The sequence below is a fragment of the Camarhynchus parvulus genome, chromosome 1, assembly GCF_901933205.1.
Source record: "Camarhynchus parvulus chromosome 1, STF_HiC, whole genome shotgun sequence".
NCBI classification, from domain to species: domain Eukaryota; kingdom Metazoa; phylum Chordata; class Aves; order Passeriformes; family Thraupidae; genus Camarhynchus; species Camarhynchus parvulus.
The window spans coordinates 37785040-37809324 of NC_044571.1; positions in this window are offsets into that span (position 1 = coordinate 37785040).

Sequence of the window (24285 nt, forward strand, 5' to 3'; positions counted from 1 at the left end):
TCTGGAAGGGGACAAAGACTGTGCAGAATCAAGCATGAAATTCAGTTGCCTGAACACAGGACCTAGTGAGATGTGAGGTGCCCTGGGTTGTCCTGCCTGGATTTTCACTGCCTGTCCAGGAAGTCACAAGTATTCTGTAAGTCCTGTAAGTCCTGCAGCAACTAAAATGGCACCTCACACTTGTTTAATCAGCCTAATCCTCCTTGTGACTTGAAATTAATCCTTATTCGCAGGGTTTCCCATGATATATATGAATTCTTTCACAGTCAGATGAAAGGTCAGCACTTCACATAGCATAATTGCAAGGCCATAAGAAGACCTTGTGATATATTGTAAAATATCTCAGAATTTACAAAAACAAACAACAAAAGTGTTACTTTCAGCTGCCTCTAAGAACTGACCAAAAGTATATTTCCTCAAGAGATTTCTCCCAGCCTTGCATCTCCCCCTAAAATTACATGGAACTTGGAAAGGTCTAGAAATAAAATTCAGTAAGGACATTCTAAACTATGTCTATCTAAACAAAGAGCATACCAAAAAAGTATTAGTGATATATCTACTTGCTCATAATGGACTTAATGTAAAATTGATTCAATCAATTACCAGTTTCTCTCAAAAGATCATACATCAGTCTACTACCGTACTAGTATTAGTAGTAGTAAGTTGGATTTAGGAGAACATGAAGCTTTAGAATTATTAACTTGAAATAAAGGACATCCATCATCTTTTGGACTTCAATTCAGCCATGGGGAGTGAACTTTTGCCTTTCTAAGCACCAGCTAAGAAATCTTTTGCAATCACAGCAAATACTTTAAAACTCCAAAGAAAGGGAAGGGAAACCTCAACACTGAAGAAACCTCTTGTTGACTGCAGCAGGGAGTGGAACAGCTGCTTTAAGTGGTTCACTTCCTGCTTACTACATATCCTAGATATTGTTATGAAAAGGTTTCTGTTCCAGGCAAACAGAGCCCAGGCAATTTCCCTTAGAGCACACAAGGCTCGTGCACCATTTCTCATTCGCTGCTATTGCTCCTGGCTAAGAGAAATATTAGCAATTACACACCCAGTGTTTCTACTCACACAAATTTAACATTGCTTCATATCTTATAGATGTAACTTAATTGCTTCAGATATACTGATTAGGTCTGCTGATCAGGTATCATTAAGGTAATTTGATACATTCTTTCAAATATGACTGCAGACCTTCTGTCTCCTTCTTCTGCAATGAGTTCAAGTATTACTCATTTGGGAGATTTCATCACAGTTTTAAATATGCTTTCCCCCATCTGAATTCAAACTAGAAGTGAGGAGGTCATATTGAGATGGTAAGGCCCTGATTAAATAATTTGATGGTACAATTAATTTCCCACAAGTGGAATTAACTGCAGGGGATTAATGAAAATGTCAGGGTTACAGGTTGTGCTGGTGATGTGTTTCTAATGTCAGCAGTAAATCTGCTGTAGGTAAAGCACAAATTCTTTCCACGAAAGGCTTTTTCTTCAAAAATATACCCTGAACTCATAAAATAAACCACAGCTAGTATGGAACAATTTTCCATAAAAGTGCACCTACTGAGGAAACAGTCAAAACATACAACTTGCCTAGAAGAACACATATTTCAGGTTTAAGATATCTAATGATTGCTAAAAAAAAGATAAAATTAATGCACAATATCTGAAAAATGGGCTTAAGTAAAAGGTGAAAAAAGACTGATTTATGGACTGTAAATTCATTGCTAGCAATTTAATATGATGCTCAAGGTAAAGATCATAGGATAGTCTTTGATCATCGTTTTCTGGAAGCTGCAGAGATATGTGCCCATACCTCTTACACCCTTTTCTAAAGCACCTACTTGTGTCATTGCCAAGTTAACTGAAGATCTAAGGTTCTTGAGTTTGTTTTTAGACTCATCTCCAGTAAACATTAAATCCAAGGAAAAATATAAAGCTGCTTTCAAATATTTTGCCTGTCCAAAGGGAAATAAAATCTAAGTAGAAGGACGGAACAGTCTATACTGAAATGAACAATGCAATGATGAGGAGAAATGAGAAAATTCAGGTAAAATAATTTTGTGAAGACATACCTAGCAGTCTACAGAGGAACCAGTCATCACAAAATTACTTTCTCTCTATTCTGTATCACATCACCTGTTCTGTTGTATTTTTTCAGAAATCTTCCACAGAAACCATTACATACACAAATTAAAACCTGCCACAGTCAGAAAATATAAAACAACCAGACTGTTTACAATATCAAAATCAGGATATCTGTTTACAATATCAAAAAAGGATATTTGGATTTGTTTACAATATCAAAAAAGGATATTTGGATATCACTGGAATACGGTTAGACTAGTTTGCAATTGAAGAGAACATATCCTCCTCGAGGTCTTTGCAGTCACCCACAAACACGATGGTGCTACAAAATGTGTAGAGGGTTCAGCTGCATGAGTTGGGAGGTGAGGAATCAGGGATGGCTGGGAGAGGAATCTGTGTTCAGGCAGTGGTGAGCAGAGAGCACTATTCCACCCCTTGTCTTCCAGCCAGCTGGGCTACACCAGCTGTACTTGTACCATCCATGTGGGCAGTGGAGAAGGATAAAGCAGTCACACTCTCTGTGCTTACTTTTATCCATTTGGTTCCCTACAGACCAGACAGCAAGCCACTACTCAGGCTTGTATGAACAAGAGAATAGGCTGGGCTCAGGCACAAATCCAAGCTAACCTGACAGTAGAGATGAAAGTTTAGGCTATCCCTTTTCTAGTAAATAAACTGGGGAGCAGTCTCTGACCCCAAAGCCAAGTAACATCATCTCATTCACATGCACAAAGCTCTGCTCTCTTCCCCCACGAGCAGGAAAAACGCATTTCTGGCTCTTTTCTGGGAGCATTCCCCTTCATCAGCCCCAGCCTGGCGCCACTCAAGAGTGCCAGGTCACAAGAGCTGAAGCTGTGCCAGGAAGGGTGCAAACAGTCATGAGACAGCCCTCAAGCCCGTGCCCTCCTCTTGGCTTATTTACTGATGTAGATGTAACAATACATGCCCAAACCCATTTTTTGTTTTTAAACACTCAAAATTGTCTGGCTTTAGAGGGGCCAGAGAATTCAGGGTAAAGACCATGTATTTTCCCCTATTGTTTCCATGTAGACTTCTGGCAGCTCTGACTCATGATGAGTTGTTAATGATAAATTAAGCTTTCACTAAGTAGATATTTCAGTTAGAGCAATTTCTGCTTCTGTGGAAGAGAGCCTCCATTTATACAAAGAAATGAACATGTTCATTCCAAAAGAATACTATATCTTTGATGTAGTGTTGGGTTGTGTTATTTTTTTTACAGTTTAGTCATGGTGCCATTTACACTGCACTTTGAACATTATGTATTTTTATTGTTAAATAAATTAATGGCTATGAGAGGGAATGAAAGTGATCCCTGGAATTAAGTTCTCAAAAAGTTCTCTACTTTTTTACTGTGTTATGAAGGCTAATTACATTGCATGGGCTATTTATGTTTAACTGCAGAGAACTACAGGGCCAGGTTCAGAGATGAAGTGCTGTCTTTAGGCAGGTTTTTCAAAAAATCTGTGACTCACATGTCTACGTTGATATTTACTCCTGCATGTGCTGTAAGTTCACCCCAGCCAGCAACTAAGCTCCATGCAGCTCCTTGCTTACTTTCCCCCTCTTAGTGGAAGGGGGGGGAGAATGGAAAAAAGGTAAAACTTTTGAGCTAAGAAGAGTTTAATAATTTAAATAAAGCATATTAATAATAATGCTAATAATCATTATTATTATTTTGTTTTATTTTCATTATTACTGTAATGAAAATGGGAGGGAGAGAGAGAGAGAGGTGAATAAAACTCAAGCAAAACAAGTGATGCACCACATAATTGCCCACCATCCACTGGTTGATGCCCAGCCCATCCCTGAGCAGTGATCATCCCCTCCCAGCCAACTCTCCCCAGTTCATATACTGAGTGTGACTTTCTATTGTAAGAAATATTCATTTGCCTGGTTTGGGCCAGCTGTATCAGCCATGCTCCCTCCCTCCCAGCTTCTTGTGCATCTCCTCACTGGCAGAGCATGGGAAACCGAAAAGTCCTTGACCCAGGGTAAACACTACTTAGCAACAACTGAAACATCAGTGTGTTAGCAATGTTATACTAAATCCAAAACACAGCACTGTACCAGCTCCTAGGAAGAAAATTAACCCTTTCCCAGACAAAACCAGGACAACATTATAAGATAGGACACTCTTGACAGTGGAGTTGGAAGATTAGTGCTGTGAGATTACTCACATACATGAATACCATTGCAAAAAAAAGAAACTGTTTGTTGCTCTTAATGGTAAACTCTTTGGAAAAGGTACCTGAATTTCAGAGAACATATTACAGTTTTATCTAGGAGTTCCTCAGGCAGTTAAATAATACAAGCATGCAGACTCTGAAAGTGCTTATAGCATCATTCAGGTCAGAAACAAGTTTACCCCAAAGCCCAGAAAGGACCTGGAAATGAGGAATTCCATCATGAGTTGCTCCTTAGGTTTTCAGTCTCAGTCATGTTCTTAGCAAACCTACTTGATTCCCAGACAACAGGGTGTTTCTGCTGTTTTTTTTTACATGCAGTTGTTGTTGCTGACCCATTTCCTACTTCCTTATCCTCCTTCTCTCCGTGTACATCAGCCAAATCACCTTTGCTTTGGAAGAGCAGCAGGGGCAGAGGGACAGAGTTCTATCTCCTCTTCCATCTAAGGAGATTTAAATCACATTTCTCAATTCTCTAAAGAAAGTTCAGCCATTTAATTTTTTTTGGTTACACTTGTGCTCAGCATATATCAGCACCCTTAGCACAGAGCCTTTGACCCAAGCCTTGTAGTTCTGCTCTCGACTGGCTTCGACTGTGTCCCTTCTCTGAAGGACTGTGAATTCTCAAAGCAGAAGTCCTCTGTTCCTAGCAGCATGAAAACTTTCCCTAGAGGTAGTACAATTGTTTGCATTCCTAAAAATGATGGAAGAGCACAGAGAATAGTGTGTAGGCACCCGGGGGAATGTACAGAGCACCGTATGGTACTGCTCCCAGACTCCACCACACTGAGCAAGCAGCCTATGCAGATTTTGATTTATTCACAAAAAATTTATATGGAGGCATTTGTTGAAGTCTATGTTTTATCCCCTTAGAAGAGAGCAATAATGCTAACGGTGCTGTAAAATAGGACTTCAAGATGTCTGAGAGACAGGACAAAACACCACACCCTGCCTCTGGGGCTGCCCTCCAGAGAACCTCTTCAGCCAGAGGGAAAGTAGCCATGAGCACAGCTCAGCTGGTGGACTGTAGGAGAATGCCAGAGGGAGACTAACCATGAGCACAGTTCAGCTGGTGGATTGTAGGAAAATGACCAAACCAGCTGCATCCCAGAGCTATGTGTGTCACCAGCACCCTGTGTCAGGCACAGCACCTCAACTCCTTACACACTCCAGTCTGTGGGAGGAGAGAATCTCATGCACAAGGGAATGCTGCTAAATGACAAGGTGGCCAGGAAGAAAGCCTGCACACAGGGCTGCAGTTCATGTCCACTGCTAGTTGTTTTTGCAGTACTTGCCAATATTGGCAAAGGCCAGCCCCCAGCACTGCGGGCTTGAATCAGGCCCTGTCCTCTGCTTTAATGGTGTGTACATATATATAGTGAGGCAATCTTCCTCCTGTCTGTGTGAAGATACTTGGGCCTCCATCTGAGATACACCAGACCCATCACAGATAGCTGTGGTCTCCTCAGGAGATAAATCTTCCATCCAGAAAGGCATTGTTGTACACACCGGCTCTTTGTCAGCAATTGATAGATAATGGCATGTATTGCATGGCAGTAAACAACAAAGGATAAATCTAGACACAGTCAGAGAGGTGTAGAGAACACCTCTGTCATACCTCGTGCAGATTGGCCAGATCACTAGCAGGGAGGTGGATAAAAAAAGATTTATCTATTCCAGAAATACACATGTGAATATATCAGTAGGTATAAGCATAGAGGGCAATATAAGGAGAGAAGAGAAATGAGGATGACAGATATCAGTAGACGTGCAAGAAGCTGAGCAACTAGATTAACTACTGATGGAAGTAAAGTCTGAGCAGATAGGAACAGAATGGATATAACACAAGGAAATCCAGGAATGTTGATTGCAACACTGCAATCCAACCAAGAAGCTTTTGACATAAAACTGAGATGAGGGCTCAGAATAAGCAAGAACAGTTTTTAGACAAAAACAGCATGTAAAACCTTTCACACTGACACCAAGAACAGCCAAAGAATTAACATTTTTCAATATCCCTCTTTTTCTCTATCAAAATGTACCTTCAAAATTTATAGATCGAAGCAGATGATGAAGTAACAGCTCCAAGTTTAATATTCCTTCTGTCTTTAACTACACGCTGAATCAAGTAGGGTGTGCCCCACGCTTTTACCAGTGAGTCTCATCTTTACAGCCTCAGAGATAAAAATGTCTTTCCTTATCAGATGAATTTCAAGAGATATGAGACAAGAGCTCATCTAAAAGATGCACTTTGGATTAGGAAATGAGCAATGGACAGCTTCTAAATGTCAAAGAATCAAAATAAAATAATATATTTTTCCTTTAACCTGTGCTCTGGTAATTATACAAAGATCTGTCTATTTTTCTTCTTTTAAGCAACTGACTGATAGAGATCAATCAGTTTGTAATTTTCAAGCAGAACTTATTTTTACTGGCTGCAGTATAGGCCCTATCTCCTCAGCCCACTTTAATTTGTCTGGTTACATCAGAAAAAGTAAGATCCATGTTAAGCAGTTTCATATGGTGCACTGTTTCACTGAATTTGTGACACAGACTGATCTTCCACAGAAAAACAGTGTACTGTAGCAAATATAATCTATGTATTCTTAGGACAAAGCTTAGAAAGCAGCCTAATCAAATATAAAATATTTTAGCACAAATTTACTGTGTGCTCATTAAGTAGTAGACTGCACAATTGGTTTTCTCTTACCTCCCTCACTCTGATATGAACCTTGTGGAGGTTGATCTGACTTTTGTGTGGAGAAAGGTTCTGCACAGATGATTGGAATTTCTGAATTCAGAGTTTAGACTAATTTTAGATCTCAACACAGACAACTGAAATCCTTTATTGCAGTTTAATCAATCCCTTGAAATTTTGGCCTAAGTGATAGTGAGTACTCCACCTCTTGAAGCACTATAAAACTTACTCTTTTCAGAACAAGAGTAGATTTTGGCTGCAGAAATTCTGATGTGAATTCTACATTCTATCCTATACCACCAAAATAAACAACCTCAATAGTCTTTAAAAACCAAGTAACTGTGGATTTAAACTCATAGGTCATCTCAGACCTGTCACTTGCTATTTCAATTGGGAAACAAATTGCTGCATTTGTTTTTCCTTCCTTCAAACTAGCCTACATTATTTTGTCTTGTCTCCTATTTTTCATTCTATGTCCTGAAACAAAACTTTTGAAATCATGAGAAATATTGACACAGAAATCAGAAAATATCACCATTTAACATGACATATGATGGGAGTGGGAAAATTGAACTTCAGTTTCATTTTACATAATCAGTTCCTGAGATCAGATGGTTTCACTGCCCAGCAAGAAATGCCAGCACAATGTGCTCAAATAAAAAGAATAGAAGACCATAAATATTATCTACAGCAAAATGTGTGAAAAAAGATATTGCTTCTTTGCATATCTTGTTCTTGAAAACTGATACTAGAGATATCAGATAGCAAGGTGGAGTACAAATCCAGGCACAAATTGGTTTAATTTTTATCTCTGTGTGTCATAGGTGTAGGGTATGCTGATAGTGCATTGTTAAGATACACCTGCTTCTACTAAATCATCTTTATTTACCCAGCTCAATGAAAACCAACCCAGACAACCCAAGAGGAAACAGATATTCAGTAAGTCTCATGAATATGTCCTTAGCCAGTCTGCCGTGGTGGATGCGAACAAAAATTCTTTCCATCACTGGCTTTGCCTGCACTGCAAGATGTCACCCTTCTTGTTCACACAGCCCATGGGATGATCATCCCACATGGCCAAGAGTCACAGAATCACAGAATCATTTAGTTGGAAAAGCCCTCTAAGATCAAGTCCAACTGTGAACCCAGCAGTGCCAAGTCCACCATTGATTCCTGAAGAGCAGATATATCCCAGATACTGGGAAAGGTTCTCCTGATTCCTCTTGTGGAAGACACTGCTTCCTTAGGCTTAGCTGTAAACAGAACCATACCCTGGCTATACAATATTAAATTTGTTGATGTGGGGCCAGTTCTCATAACAGTGTGAAGAGTGCTGTTCAATCTGTGTATTAAACAGTTACTACCACCAAGAAGATGGGTGACATACTCATTCCCTTGTCCTACCACCAATAAATCCATCTTTATCCACCCCAGTTCTTGGGGGCCATTTGACCCCTCTTTGTTTGCTCCCCCTGCATCTCTGTCCATGCAACACCTTGAATGGAGAGGTTTTATTGCACGGGCTGGAATATGATGCCAGATCGGAAGATGGTGCGGCGCCATGTATATGATGACGTACACATCTCAGAGAAGTCATTTTGTCTTCTTTATATCTAATCTAAATGCTTATACTGCAGGCATTCTTATGACTTATAAGTGTTTAATTATCTTATGTAATATTCTACAAAGATTGCAACACAATGTTTCCATCAGATTCCATTGCCATTTCTTCTGGTTTTGCTGACTCAAATGATGGAAGTCTCCTGGGAGTGTCTTTAACTATGTATGATTTTCAATCTGAAGTTCAATTTCTCATGCCCTGTATGGCAACAGCATTTTAATGTCAAAAATAAATTCCTCCTTTTGCTGAATTCTCTCTTCACTGATACTTCACAATTGATACTTTTACACAGTAATCCAATACTCTAATTTAGCGTCTTTCAGGCTTTTATTTACCAAAAGAATCGAGATCTAAACCTTTGTGCACTTTTAACACTACCATCTAGCCCTACTGCATACATGCCCTGACATATCTACTGCAGAAGCCTTCAGTTACACACCAGCTGCCCTCTCCATTTTCTTCTCTAATTGCACCCAACCCTGATTGCCTCTCAGAGCAGGTACCTGCTTCTTTTAGAGTAGTGCATGAGCCCTGCACAAGAGTACAAAAGATTAAACTCCCAGGCTTTGGGGGAAATTTACTTGTAGGGTGGCACAGACAACAGAAAAAACCAGGCAGCTGGCACTTAATGCTCTCATGTTGAGCTAAGGCAAAAAGAATGGGAACAGGTCCATTTCCATCCAATTATGTGTTATGTTTGCAGACCTGTCCTTCAGAGATTTTGCTTTTGTCTTTCATGTTAATTGGCCAAAATAGCATAAATCAGATCTGATCAAAAACACTCAGAGTGCACTAAAAGAGGGAAAGTTGATAGGGGAAGGTTAGTCATGCAAAGGTGTGATACAGTCAGTATGAGCCAAGTTGCTAAAGGCTTAGCCCTCTAAATGGCCAAGTTAAATAAGATACAATTGGTGCTAAGTTAACTTCCAAGAGCTCCCAAGTGTAGGCTTATGAATGCCTGGAGGGACACATTTCCTTCAGTTATGCTGTATTTAACTTGGCAATTTAAATGGCAAAAGTCCTTTCTAGCTTGGCTCTTGGTACAAATATCACACCTTTATATGGCTTAACATCTTTTGTAAAGTATAATTTTTTTGTTCATGTTAATTAGATATTGCCATATGTGTGTACATAATAGTCAGAAATATAGACACACACTCACATAAAATACATGCATCTATTAGATATCAATGAAAATTCTCATGGGGTAGGTAAAATTTTCCTACCTCTGGCATGTAACATATACTCAGAGTTTTAGTCTTAAGGAAACTGGTTTTCTTAAAGCAAATTCCTAAGGACCCAGATAGTCCAAGGAGAAAGGGAACTGTAATGAAGGCTTGTAGAAAGAGATCCTGTCTAATTTGACTTGTTACTTCTATTATCTGGCAATCTAGGGGTGGGGGGGATGTGGGGAGGGGAGGGAAGTGTCTAATTAGAATTTCAAATGAATCACCAAATAAAGAGAACTGGATTTTGCAGTGATATACCTTTTCCGGATATCTCAATTAATGAGTGATGGGAGTTACTAAAGATTGAATGAGGTCACACTGCAGTGCCAAGGTGGGCATTGTACAGGTGTTCTCATCACAGGAACCAAATGCAAGTGATTAAGGGCTAAAAGGGCGGTGGGATTAAATTCCTTTTTAGTAAATCCTTCCCTAGCATTGACATGACTGAGGCCAGAAGCTCTCTCTTTTTTACTTCACCTCTTAATTTTTACTGTGATGTGCAATGAACCTCCACTACTATTTGCTGTTTCAGTAACCCAGGTGTTCTTCTCTAGCATAGTGATAAGAAAATAATTGGAAGTAAATTGATCTCTATTGATTTTTCTAGAATGCCAACCTCATTTACCCTCAAATTTTAAACAGTACATTGTTAATCTTGTGAGCTTAAATTAAAGCACTTCAACCCTCTGATTTCTAAAGGAGCACTTTTCTCTCCTAACAGTCATCCTTTTCAGATAATACAAATTAAATTTTTTGTTTGTTTTACTATGCATTGATTTAAATGAAGGAGATACAAGGGAGGAGACATGGATTTACAGGCTGAGAAGGTATGTTTTCTGGGAGAAATCAGATTTGTTTGGGCACCTTTGGTCTGGAAAATATTTGTTCCCATGATGAGCTATTCCCCTGTTATTTATCATGTTTGAAAGTTAAATTTCACTTCCCCACCTTCTCTCAACAAAAGTATTGAAGTTAGAAGGCAGATTACAGGTTGATGACTGCCACAGGCTGTAAAAGAAACTGATTTGAAGTGAGATGCCTTGTTAGTGCTCCAGTTGTAGTCACTTCTATTTAACCACTGCATTCTTCAAAATAGGCTAGGAAAGCATCATCTCAAAATGGCTTTTTCAGTGACATGTTTTAGGGTTGGGGCATTTCAAAAAGCTTTGTCAATGACATGTTTTAGGGCTGGGGTAGTTCAAAAAGCATGTCATATTTGGGTGATATCACAGCCTACAAACAGTAGACTGGGCAGTTTGGGCTTCTAGTCTTGCTGAAGACATCAAAAGAAAGTAAGCAAATAAATCTGTTAAGACAAGGTACAGGATTTCATTACCTTTCATTGTGTTTTATTGCATTGTCCATATCATCAGTTATAATCCTTGCTATCAGTGGAATGTCCAATTACAGGAAGCTTCAGATACCAATTATTTGTTTATGTGGGCCATTGCAGTTACCTAATGCACAGTATTTTAAATAGATACATGTATTTCAAATAGCACATAATATCCCCATTTGAAATTTAAGCAGTCATCACTGTTCCAAAACCATAATTCTTTACAAAGCAGCTGATGTGGCAACATCGTCCACGATGTTTATGCACAGACAAATAGACATTAGGAAAATGGTTTGAAGGACAGTTTAGGAGCTGGGTTCAATTTACTGCTTAGTCAAGTGGTTTTGGGACAACCTGGCAAGATATTTAGGACTACACCCAACAAACAAATGACAGGGTTCAGGGACATGATCATGCCAAGGTCACTGCCTAAACTCCACATGTGACACAGAGGGAGAGGAAGGCAGTAGAAAGAGAGATTCACAGCAGCAGTTTCTGGAGCCAGGAAGGAAGCGGCAGTTTAGCATAAGAGAGTAAGCCTCAAATCAGTGAAGAAATTAACATACCCAAAGTTATTGAAATGAGGAAATAAGACTCTCAGACACAGATATCAGCCTCTTCAAAGTTATGTAATTGGATGTTAATGTACCCTACTTCAAAACATAGCTGAAAGAGGGGATGGTACCACTGCCATTTGTCTTTTGCACAATAAGTGAAATAATATTTTCCTGTAGTATTTCTTTCAATTTGATTAAATCAGTGGAGGAAAAGGAATAAATAACAAACATTCCAAATAGTGCTTTGTGTTTTTCTTTTCTACAGCACAAAATTATAGTGATAATTTATAAATATTCTGCCTTTTTCACTAAGGTTTTGTGTGTAACACGTCACAGCTGGGGAACTGTAATTTATGTATCGTGTTTATGAGTGATCCATACTCAATCTTTTTATGACTTAGGGTACTGAATGTTACAATTTAAGATAACATTAAGGCTCTAATTGACTCCTGTGTGGAAAACCAGTAGCATAAGTTTCCTTGAAACTAGTTGAGGAAATTTTACTATATTATATTTACTTAAAACTGATGAAACTTTACTACTCATCTTTCACTTTTTAAAATCTTACTTTGTAAGTTAAAATAAAAACAAATTTCATTGTTGAAAAAAAATTAGGTATAGAAGGTAATATCTACACTGCTGAAGAACTCTAATGAGTGTCCCTCATTCATTAAGAACCCCCAAAATTAGTAACACACAGCTTGGGGAACAAGGAGGTAGTAAGAAACAGCAAATTCATAAAACAAAACAAAAAAAAAAGTCAACCTGTGGAGTTTCTTAGGTTTCGTGAATCCAACACTTATTTTTTCTAATCCTCCATGCTGTCTTCTTTTAGGCTAAATTATCCTCTATGTGATTCAGCAAAAATGGGTAAATGTGAACTCTAGATAGGCAAGCTAAGTTATCTGAAGCTGTCTAGAGCTATCTAGAAAAAAATTAGGTCCTCCTACATGATTTTGCTCTGTCTTGCAGAAAGGGATTATGAACATGGATGGTGCTTTGATCTACTCAATTGAGTAAGAGGTGAAATAGAGATGGTTCTTCCTTTTTGACATTCGCTTGTCATGAATGGGCAGACAGACAATACAGATGTATAACTGGTGTGAAGCACAGTATTCTCCATAATAATCACTGGGCATTGCTTTCATTTATACCAACTACATCATAAAGCAACCATAGCCAAAGAACGGTTCTGAAGGGATGACTTGTAGCATCCCTAAATATCTTCAAGATATGGAAGATGTGTTAAAGCAGAGAGCAGTGCCCTTGCATGTGTCAAATTCAAACACTGGCGATACTTCACATCAAATGGTAACAGCCATGAAGCATGGAGAGAGCCATCTGTTTCCCATACTTGAAAGAGGTGTTGAAAAGAAAGCTTTTTTTTTTCATTTAGCTAAGATTATGACTTTCATGAGGCCAGAGTGTATGCTGAAAACAAGCAAAAACAAGATGCCCTGTCCTTGGAAATGTGATAATTTGAACTCATATTACTTTAATGTGACTGGAGGAAATATAATATAGGAGGTGAGATAAACCTCCTGAGTGCTATAGTTTTATATCAGAAAATTAGGTGTGGGCCCTGTTGTTAATCTCTAGATCCTCACCATCCAGTGTTTGTTGGAAATGTGCAGCTTGGAGCATTGCCATGGTCCTGTGGTGACAGTGAGAGACTGCTGATGCCAGGCCACGAAGGAGTGCTAGAAATAACACCTGCTCTCCTTCAGATGGAGATAACTCTGTGAGAAAACTGTGACAGCTGTTAGAGATATGGGACACAGCTCTGATGGATAAGAGCATTCAGAGGGCAAAATTTGCTCTAGCAGTTCTGAGAGCACTTGATAACTTCCATAGCACAGTATGGCAGGAGATCAAAGGCAAGTATCTTCCAGAAGTCCTTTTCTGTCAACAATGTACTTGGATGGTTTCAGCTTTCTGCAAAGAAACTGAAAATAAAACAGAACCTAAATTATCTGCTCCCATTGCTTGGCAAAGGTCCCCATGAGAGATTCCCATGGACCTGAAGTAAAAGTTTGCTCTACTATACTGCCTCCCTAAAAGAAAGGCATCAAGTCAGCATTGGTGGTATTCTTTTTTTAATATTAGAAATATATGTATATTTTAAAGTGTCTTACAAAAAATACTCACAAAGAGAGTTAAAAAAAAAAACAAACAAACCAAAGGGTTGTTAGGGGCAACAGATCTTTTGGGGGCACTTAACACAATTACAATATCAGGGATACTTGTACATACTTAAAAAACAATCCTTGTGCAGCTTACATGTGGAAAGAAGAAACTTCTTTATGCAGCCATTTCTAGACCTCTGTGACCAAGTCAACATGTCATTAGTATCAGTATGTTTCTGTACAGCCACTTTTCCCAGTTTTATGTATAGAGAAAAGTTTGCTGTCTTCAGCAACCCTGAAGACCTTTGTGGCTTCAAAATGAGTAGAGGATAAGGCAATACTTTCATGAAACATCTTTTCAGTTTCTAAAAGAAAGAACATTTTTCAAAGAACCATATTCTAGCAGTAATGGGAAAACACCTTTGCTATTTCCTAAGTATTGACAGATCACGGCTTAATGTAAACATCTGTATAGAATATACTGTGGACATCAGCTGGGAAACTTCCTTTTTTTTATCCCTTTTGTAGGAAATTAATATCTAATCTGGTAAACTCTGAGGTTAAGGACATCAGAAAGCATGTTAAACATTAAGCATCTGATGACGTTTGAAAACCACGGTCACTAGTAAAAGCTATAAAAGGATTCCATAAAACCACAGTTTAAAGGAAACTTGAGTCAAAGCCAGGTGAAGAAACAAAGGCACTCATAATTATTGCTTGTTAAAGCAAAGTTTGGTTTCAAAAGAAAAATAATTATTTAACATTAAGGAATTATATTTTCACACGTTTCCTACCTAGTCATCCACTGTCAGGCAGCTTGCAGAGATATTTTCCCCTGTGACTTCCTATGTTCCTGCAAAACACAGGTATTCCACAGCATACTATTCAATCATTACCCTAACAGGCTTCAACACAACCATTTTTTCATTGTTTCAGACACAAAGAAATGAACAATCATACAAAGAAGATGATGGTGGTGTCCTAAGACCACATGGCCCATCAGATACCCAAAGCTAAGCCCAAGGCATGGTGGATGAGAGAAGCACACCCTGGGTAGGGTGAGCCTTGAGGCACAGGGCCATGAGTCACTGGGCACCACATGGCCTGGAGTGTGCACCACCCGACGAGACCAATGCAGATGGAGCTACAGAAACTGCAAAACATAATGCTGGCTGTCTACATATCTCTCTAAATATAATACTTGGAATTTATTGCCCAATAAACCCTGACCAAAAGGTTACTGTTTGAAGGACAACTTTGCAAAAAGAATACCTGCATCAGATACAAGTTTTCTTTTCAGTATTTTCTTCTTGTTTATGTTGCAGGATTTTATAAAGTAAAGGAATGTTTTCACTGTAGCCCCTAACATAAAAATAAAGACCTTTATAAGATTCTCACACAGCTAGTATGAATTCTTACTCTTGTTTTTTACTAATTAGTTCATTATAATGATGGCCATTCCTCCCAGTTTGTGCCTCTTATGTTGAAGACAGAATTAAGGCAGGCAGGCTGCAGAGATCCTGCTGTGATAATTGTTCACCACCCATGGAGCTGTGTTGAATCCTATCTCAGGTGGCATTCACTGTATCCTATAGCAATTCAGTTATATGGTTGTGTTTTTTCATGGTGTTTCACATCTACAAATAGCACATGGGACAAAAGAAATTCAGGATCTGTTGATTATGTGGAAAATCTAGACAGCATACTTTTAGGGGCGAAAAAAGAAAGAAAAAAAATTCAGCAAGAAAGGTTTCTGTGAGGACAGAAGCAACAAAAGGCTGTCTAAGGAGACTGAGATTTCCATGCTTTAACTGCAGAAACTATGCACCATGTAGTCACTCACCCTATTCAATCCCCAGTGGGATAGGGAGGAGAATCAGGGAAAAAAGGCAAGGCCCATAAGTTAAGAACAGTTTAGTAATTGAAATAAAATAAAATACAATAATAAGGCTAGAAGAAGATTAATAATATGAAGAAGAAGAATATTGAAAAGAGAGACAACAAAGGAGAGAGGGAGGACTAAAACCCAAGAGAAACAAGAGAACAAGAGATGCACAACACAGCTGCTCACCATCCCTGACCGATGTCCACCCCATCCACTAGCAGCTCCTGACTATCTCCCCTCAGTTTATATAACAAGAATGACATTCTATTGTAAGGAGTATCCCCTTTTCCAGTTTGGATCAGCTGTTCTAGCCATGCTCCCTCCTGGCTCCTTGTTCATATCCTCACTATCAGAGTATGGGAAACTGAAAAGCCCTTGATTTGGTATAAGGACTACTGAGCAAATAACAAAACATCAGCTTATTGTCAACATTATTCTTATACTAAATACAAAAAAACAACACTGTACCAGCTAGTAGGAATAAAATTATCTCTATCCCAGTTCAGTTAAAACCAGGACAGAGAGGTAACAAAGAGAAACATGAAATCCTCAATCCCTTTTTTATTTCAGTTTTCACTGATAAGAGCCCAAGAGCTACAGGCTAGTTAGCCTTACCTCAGGCCCTGAGAGCATGGACTAAATGTGTTTAGGAGCCTTCTCCAGTCACATAAAAGATAAGATGACTGCAAACAATCAACATTAATTTACCAAGGTCAAATCATGCCTGATCGACCTGCCTTTTTTTCTGTGATGAGATGGCTGGCACTGTTATAAGGGAAAGGGGAGTATTATGCCACACACTTTGACTTTATCAAGGCCATTGACACAGTGTTTACAGTCTCTGTATCACCAAATTGGCAAGACATGGGCTGGATGAGTGAACAATAATGTGGGTGGGAAGTTGGCTGGACCGCTGGCCTCAAGGAGTTGTCATCAGTGGTGCAAATTTCAGCTGGCAGCAAGTTAATAAGGACATCCATCAGGGATGAATTCTGGGGCCAGTGCTGTTTAGTGTCTCCATTAACATTGTGGGCAGCAGCATACTCTCTGCAAGTTTGCGGATGACACCAAATAAATTGCTATTCAGAGAGATCCTAGACAAGCTGGAGAAATGGGCTGTCAGCAAAACTTTTAATATTTTTATAAATGATCTGGATTCAGGACTAGAATGCAAATTAGGTAAGTTTGCTGATGATACTAAATCGGGAGTGAGTGGAGCTCCCTTGAGGGTAGAGAGTCCTTACAGAGAGATCTAGATATACTCTGGATAAAGAGCTGGCCAGTCACCAAACGTGAAATTTAACAAGAGCAAGTGGCAGATTCAGCATCTGGGATAGGTGTAATCTTGGTTACATGTACAAATAAGGGAATCACAGGCTGGGAAGCAGCCCTGTGGAATGACATCTGGAGGTTTGGGTAGACAGCAAGTTGAATATGAGTCAGCAGTTCCCTGGCAACCAAAACAGCCTTATGTAACCAGAGGTGCACCAGGTACAGCATCACCAGCCCACCAAGGGAGGTGCTTGCTCCACTCTGTGGGCACAGCACAGCCCCACCTTGAGTCCTATGCTCAGTTTGGGGCACCTCAACATGAGCAGTACATCAAATTATGAGAGCACCCAGAGGTGTGCAAACAAGCTGGTGAAAGGCCTCGAGGGCAAGACTTGTGAGAAGTGGCTGAGGTGACTTGGCTCATTCAGCCTGGAGAAGAGAAGGCTGAGGGGGGACCTCATCACAGCCAGCAGCTTCCTCAGAGGGGGCAGTGGAGGGCAGGTGCTGATCTCTCTGCTGACCAGTGATAGGACACAAGGAAATGGGATGAAGCATGGGGAGTTCAGACTGGACATTAGGGAAAGGTTCTTCACTGAGAGGGTGACTGGCCACTGGAACAATTCCCCAGGGAAGTGGTCATGGCTCCAAGCCTGTCAGAGACCGAGGAGAGTCTGGGCAATGCTCTTAGTCAAATGGGTTAGCTTTAGGCAGTCCTGTGAGGAGCAGGGAGTTGGACTCCATGATGCTTATGTGCCCATTCCAACTGAAGAAATTCTATGACAAACAAATTCAGTCCTGCATCTCGAATGGCAACATGAGATAGTACAGGCTGCAGGGCACCCATTTAGGAAGCAGGTCTGCAGAAATCAACTTCAGGGGCCTGATGGACAAGTGAAAAAAGCATCAGCAACAAAGACCATCAGTATCTTGGCTGTAAAAGAGCAGACAACAGATCTAAGGAAGGACTTTTTTGGTACTTTTGAAACTGCCTTTGAAATGCTATATTCCAAGGTGCCACCACTGCAAGAAGGAGAAGGACATACTGGAGCAAGTCCAATGCACTTTGTGATTAAAGGGAGGGAGGGATGATTGTTGTCTCACTGCCCCTAATTACTATCCCTGAACACATAAGCTGTAGGAGAGGAAGGCACGAGAATTCATCTACTGAAAGTACCTGAGGTGAGGTGCATTTACTGAATTTTTCAGTGGAAAAGCATGGAGACACAGTCTGAAGCATGATTCAAGGCAGAAATCTTTTATCAGAACCTGAGGTACATGGGACAGCCCCTTGTGCTCCCACTGCCTATACAAGCCAAGGGATTTCAGCACATAAGATAGTGGTAACCTCCCTGAACCTTCATTCTTTTTTCTTAACTTTCAAGAAAAAGTGCACAATTAAGTTTCATCACAGTTTAGCAGCTTTTGGGTTATGCAGGACGTTGTGCTTCTGCTGTGACACCTGTGTGAGATTTAGGAAGCTTCACAGTCAGTATTATTTGTCTGGAATGAGACATGTTTTTGGTAGGCAGCCTTGTGCTGCAGTGCTGGTGTCAGAATTCCAGTGGAAAGGGTTCCCCCACTTGTGATTACCTGAATAGCTGAAGGTCTTACACAATTAAACTAGGGGTATTTGAAATATAGAGACTCCATGTCTTTGATTTATCCTCTACTATGAGCCTGAGCCACAGAAACTCTGCTAGACACAGCTGACATTGCTGTCAGAGCAAGGAAGTTGTAATAGGAGACATGGTCATACTTTAAATATTTTATTTATTGTCATTAATTTATTCTATTTTATATCAATATTTCAATGTGTTTTGCTACAGAGCACCATTATAATTTTTTTGTTGTTGTTGTTTACAATGTGATTTAAAGATCCCCATATCCACTAAACTTTTATGCATTTAATTCTGTGTTGGATACATCAGAAATGGGGACTTAAACAGCACCTACTCTGTCCTGTATTTCTCATGGTGACAAGTAGTCAGGCTTTGCTCTCCATGCACATTCAGTATCCCTGGACTGCCAGTGTCTAAAACAGACTTATATTGACACTCCAGGTGTTTTCTACCTGGTTAACTCAACAGCATGGCAAGTGTCAGGACTCAATGCAGAACTCCCAGAGGATGCTGATTGTCTCATAGAGACACTTGCAAGGGAATTTAGTCTCTCCATTCCTCACCTGTCAAAAATACTGTTCTCATTCCCCTTTGCACTCAGTCAAGTTCCTTGTTCAGCTACAAATGCATGCAATTGCTACTGCTGCAGTGTTATTGGTGCAAAGCCTAAGGGATGGGAGGTGGAGAGCTTACATATCAGTAATCACTCCTAATGTCTGCACAAGTGTGGAGCTGGGAGCATATTAAGGAAAATTAAGAAGCTGAACCTCCATCTGTTTGAAAATACATATTTAAAATTAAGGTTGTTAAAATAATAAGATGCTTTTGCATTAAATAAATTTAATTTAACCTTTTCCTTTCTTTGAAGACTTGACGATTTGAAGTTTAGCCTAATCAGTACATTAAAATTATTATGATGTGCTGGAGTGTTTCTGAGTCCAAAGGCCTATCATCAGAGACATCAAGAGCTCTGAGCTTTTTCAAAATCACCTGTAACTTGATCATATGCAGGACAGACATCTTTCATTCTTAATCTCCCTAAAATGTATTTGCTATAAAAAAAGGACACACCCTCATCTTAAAGGCATCCTTAGCACATCAGTGTACCTAGAAAGCGTGCATATGTTCAGTCAACAGAAATCATTCCGTTCCCTTCTGCCAAATTTATTGATGACCCTTGACCAGTGACAAACCAATAAAACTATTCTATGAACTGTGTAAGTAAATTCCTAGGAACAAAAATGTAAAATATAAACATACTTTATTGTATGTTATAAAACTAGTGAGAAAGACTTTACTGAACTACTGGAGCTTATCACAATCTTATCTGCTTAGAGAATCAGCTGGCATGGCTTTCTCTTAGAACAGCAACAAAAAGCACTGACAAGCGCAGAAATAAATTCTTCTCTAGATGAAGAATTTGCTTTATAAATCTGTAGAAAACTCAAATTTTTGAGACCTGAATATCTGAAATCAAGGGCTCACATAAATACATAAGCCTGCCTGAATAAGTGGCTTGGTTTTTAACTGATAATGAGCATCCACTTACTTCCTTTTGTTTCTTTGAGCAAAAATTCAACACATACCATGAAATTCGGTGCACCATGCACATATTTGGTGCACATATAAGGTACCTGAAAATCAGACCACTAACACTTAGAAACATAAACTTTTGCCCAGAGACAGCAAAATCATCTTTCACAGGTAGATACTATAATTTCTATCATAATGTTAATAGTATGCAGGCTATGAATGGTGATGCTACAAATTCCTCTCTATAAAGGAATACTTCCAACTTTCCTTCTGTTAACTTGTCTTATAAAAATTTCACAAGTTTCTTTTTTCTTTAAACTTATTCCAAGTAAGTCACATATAGAAGACATCATCATCTTTTTTCTATCACAACTGTTGTATTTTGGGAGTTTGTTTCTGTGGGTTTTTTAACGGCAATCAAATGAATCAGTACCCAAGATGAAGAAGATGTAAAAATGAAAACCTTTTGGTTTGGTTTTTTTTTTTTCAATATGATATCCAGGTAAAGAATTCCAACAGTTCTTGTTTTCAGTAAGAAATTTCTGTTTCATCAATTATTAGAAAATTTGTCATCACTTACTCTCAAACAAATACTATGGCTTTCTTACAACACTGCTATTTTCTCCTTTACCACACTCCCCATGCAGCTGACTGTGCATTTCCCACACAAAGCTGTGCTGGAATGTCCAGGATCTTTTATTCCCAGCAACCATGGGGACAGTTTGTCACCTTTGCCAAACCATTCTCTCTGAATTCAAGAAAAAGAGAGACAATGACACTGCTGGCAGTGTTCAAGTGTTTACACTTCCTTCTACAGGAGTGTCCCCTTCCCTTCCACTATAATTAGTAAGGCTATAGCATATAGACTTAAGGTAGAGGAAACAGAGATTTTGTTTTTTAGGAGGTGCCAGCACATTCATTTTCAAAGCTCATATTTTCTCCCTTTTTAAAAAAGAAATGACTGGGCAGCATTTTTGTCAAAGGTTTTTCCTGACCCACTCTTCTTTTTATAACTTCTACAGTGCTAATTGTCTCTGTGTCACAAGGCTTTCAAGGTGTCAGTACTGAAGTTTTTATCTTTCTGCCCATAAGCCTTAAAACTGGTGATCCTAATAAATCATCCTGAATTGTGCTGCAGTACTCTCACAATGCTATATATAGTTCTTTTGAAACTTAAAGAACATTTTTTAAGTCAAGTTCATTGTACTGAGTTGTTTAAAAACCAGTTTAGCTTTTCACACCGTAACCTTGAAACAAGTCCAAATAATACTTTATTTAAAATAATCTCCCATAACTATTACAAATACACCACAGATTTCATACCAAGTGCAATGTAATGTAAAATGTTCAAGTATTATTTTTTAATGCAATATGTTCCAATCTATAGCAGTTTGAAGATACAGAGTGGTTCAAGTACATCACTCTTGAACTATGAACAAAGAGAATTCCAAAATCATTTAATTCATTTCTATATTTTTGCTATTTTATTTCTTTTTAAAAAATTATCAATTTGAATCATTTATATATTGCAAGAGTAAAATATCTTTGTCCTTCAGATGAAAATAGGAGTTATGTTTTCTGATCACAGAAATCTTAACACTTTACATAGAATCTTCTCATTTTGCCCATGTAGTCAAGAAAAAGTTGTTACACTTGAATACCTGAGGGATTTTTCTGGTGGTCATTCATCTCGAGTATTGCCTTTATGTTTTGACACAAGGAGCTCAATTTTTTTTCCAACTGAAGACTTTCAAAATAATTTTTAGAAATTCATATTACTTGTGTCTTACATTCTTCAAATCACTTTTCACAGCTCTGGAAATTTGCCATTAAGAAGTATCTTTGAAATTCTGTGTCCACCCCAGGAATCATCATGTCTAGTCTGCATTTCTTATTTAATGAAGCAACCTTTTTTGATTCCTAGAAGGTTAGAGATGTTTTTCAATAGTTGGTCCAATTTTAATTGTGGTCTTTTTCTACACTAGCTCTTCCTTCATGTCTCTTTTTGCCTATGGATAGTGTAAAAACAAACACATGAAAAAACTATAGAAGTAGAAACAAGCACCAAATAATTCCCATAAATTATTCAAGTCTAAATCCAGTGTTCTTCTGCCACTAAAAACTTTTCCCTCTCAACTACTGGCACTAAGATGGTACACTGTCAACCTGAAAATCACTAGTAATTTAAAAAAATACACTGTTCATCTATAAACAGGCATTTACACATGTAAATACAAGTTGAATCCTCAAACAGCAACAAATAAAAACATCAATTTATACAATGTGGATAACAGAGTTAAAATTTCTGCCACTGGGTCTAAAACAAAACAAAAACAACAAAAAAAACTAAACAAAACAAAAAAATCTACTACTGAAAGGGAGAAGTCTGACACTTGTTCCTCTCAGAGTGAAAGTTTTTGTCTGAAAGGAAGGCCACCACAACATTCCTGCAAGGATGGATGGAAGCTGGTGCTAGCTCTGGGCAGAGCCAGGGTAGGCTGCCGGACAGCTGCCCCCACCAACCAGCCTGTGCCTCCTGGGGTCTCTGCGCCCCTGTCCATCCCATTCAGAGGGATCACACCAGGCATTTGAGCTGGAAATCTGTGAAAGGATGGAGAGGAAAGTTCCAGGGGCCTTCAATGTGAGGGGCAGCCACAGCCTCACAGCACAAAGGGCAGGGGATGCCTTCAGAGCCTGCTGTCACACAAGAACCCACCAGACATTTCAGAATGAACCTCTTATTGTGAGTAGCATTTTTAATGGGGTTTTTTATGTTGTAGTAGCATTTCAAAAGAAGCAAAATCATCAATTGCCACATTCCCACACTCTAGACTAGAGGACAAACTGTATGTGTGTGAATCAGCACACTGCTGACCTATTACTACATTTAAACATTTCAGATTCTATAATTCCCAGTCTAGCAGAAACTTTCCTCTCTCTCTAGCATTTTCTGGCACTCTTCCACTTGTGTGTCTTCTTCCATGCATTGAAATTTGCTGATGCCATATCAGGAGAGATTGGAAGATGTTTGCCTATGACTCAGCGCACAAGGTTGCCTTTCCCATAAACCTTCCCCTTCCCTGTACTTTTCTGAAGCTGACCTCCTTAACTAGTAGTGAAGCTGACAGATATGAAACTTAGAAGAAAGTTCTAGAACTAAATATTTTCACTTGATAATAATTTTGTGAAAATATATTCACTTTCAAATTAAATATAAAAGGATTAAAAGACTAACTTTACTAGTACTATTAGTATATACATTTGTGCCAAAAAAAGGAAAATTGAATAGTAGTCTTAATGTAGAGAAAGCATGCCAGACTGACTCTTGACCTCCTACTGGTATGAGAGAGAAGCCTCTGTAACTGATAAAACTAAAACCTTCATCTGCTATGCTTCTGCCTCACAGTAACTGTAGCAGTTTACATCATCCCCCAAAATATTCCACAAGACAGAGATGGATCTTTTGATGTATCCATCTAACTTTCTACAAAAACAGAAGGAAAGGCAATTGCAAAGGTTGTAGTTTTACTGAGTATATATTGTCACTCCTTTTAAAACATGTACAGGGATGCATGAAACATCAGATACAAGCAAAACAGACATGGTACAAACATTTGTCTTGTCATTCTGGAAAATCATAGACCAACAGTGAACGTGCTGGAGAGCTTTCCCACCACCTGCTTTTGGGCACTCAATATTTCAAACAAGCCTGTTTTTTCTAAGTTCCCTTTATACATGAGGGGATAAAATTATTAAATTTATAATGCAATAAAATTATCACCACATGGAAACTCATCCAGCTTCATTCCAGAGCCCCAGTCAGTGGGAGCAATACCTGCATTGCTGACTGCCACAGGCTTTACTTTTGTTCATGCTGAGTGTCCCTCCTGCTGAAGAAACAAGCCATGGCAAGATACCACAAGACAGGTGTATTTCTGTATGCAGCCTCAGAGGACTCAAAATTATATTTCTGCTTTCAATCACTCCCTAGCCTCTCTCTCTAAAGGGAGTCTATATTTAGACTAAGAGGGAAACTACTTAAGCTAGACTACCTAAAGTTTCACCATCCAAAGTTAGAACTCTCCCTGAGCTTCAAGAAAGGGTTTCAG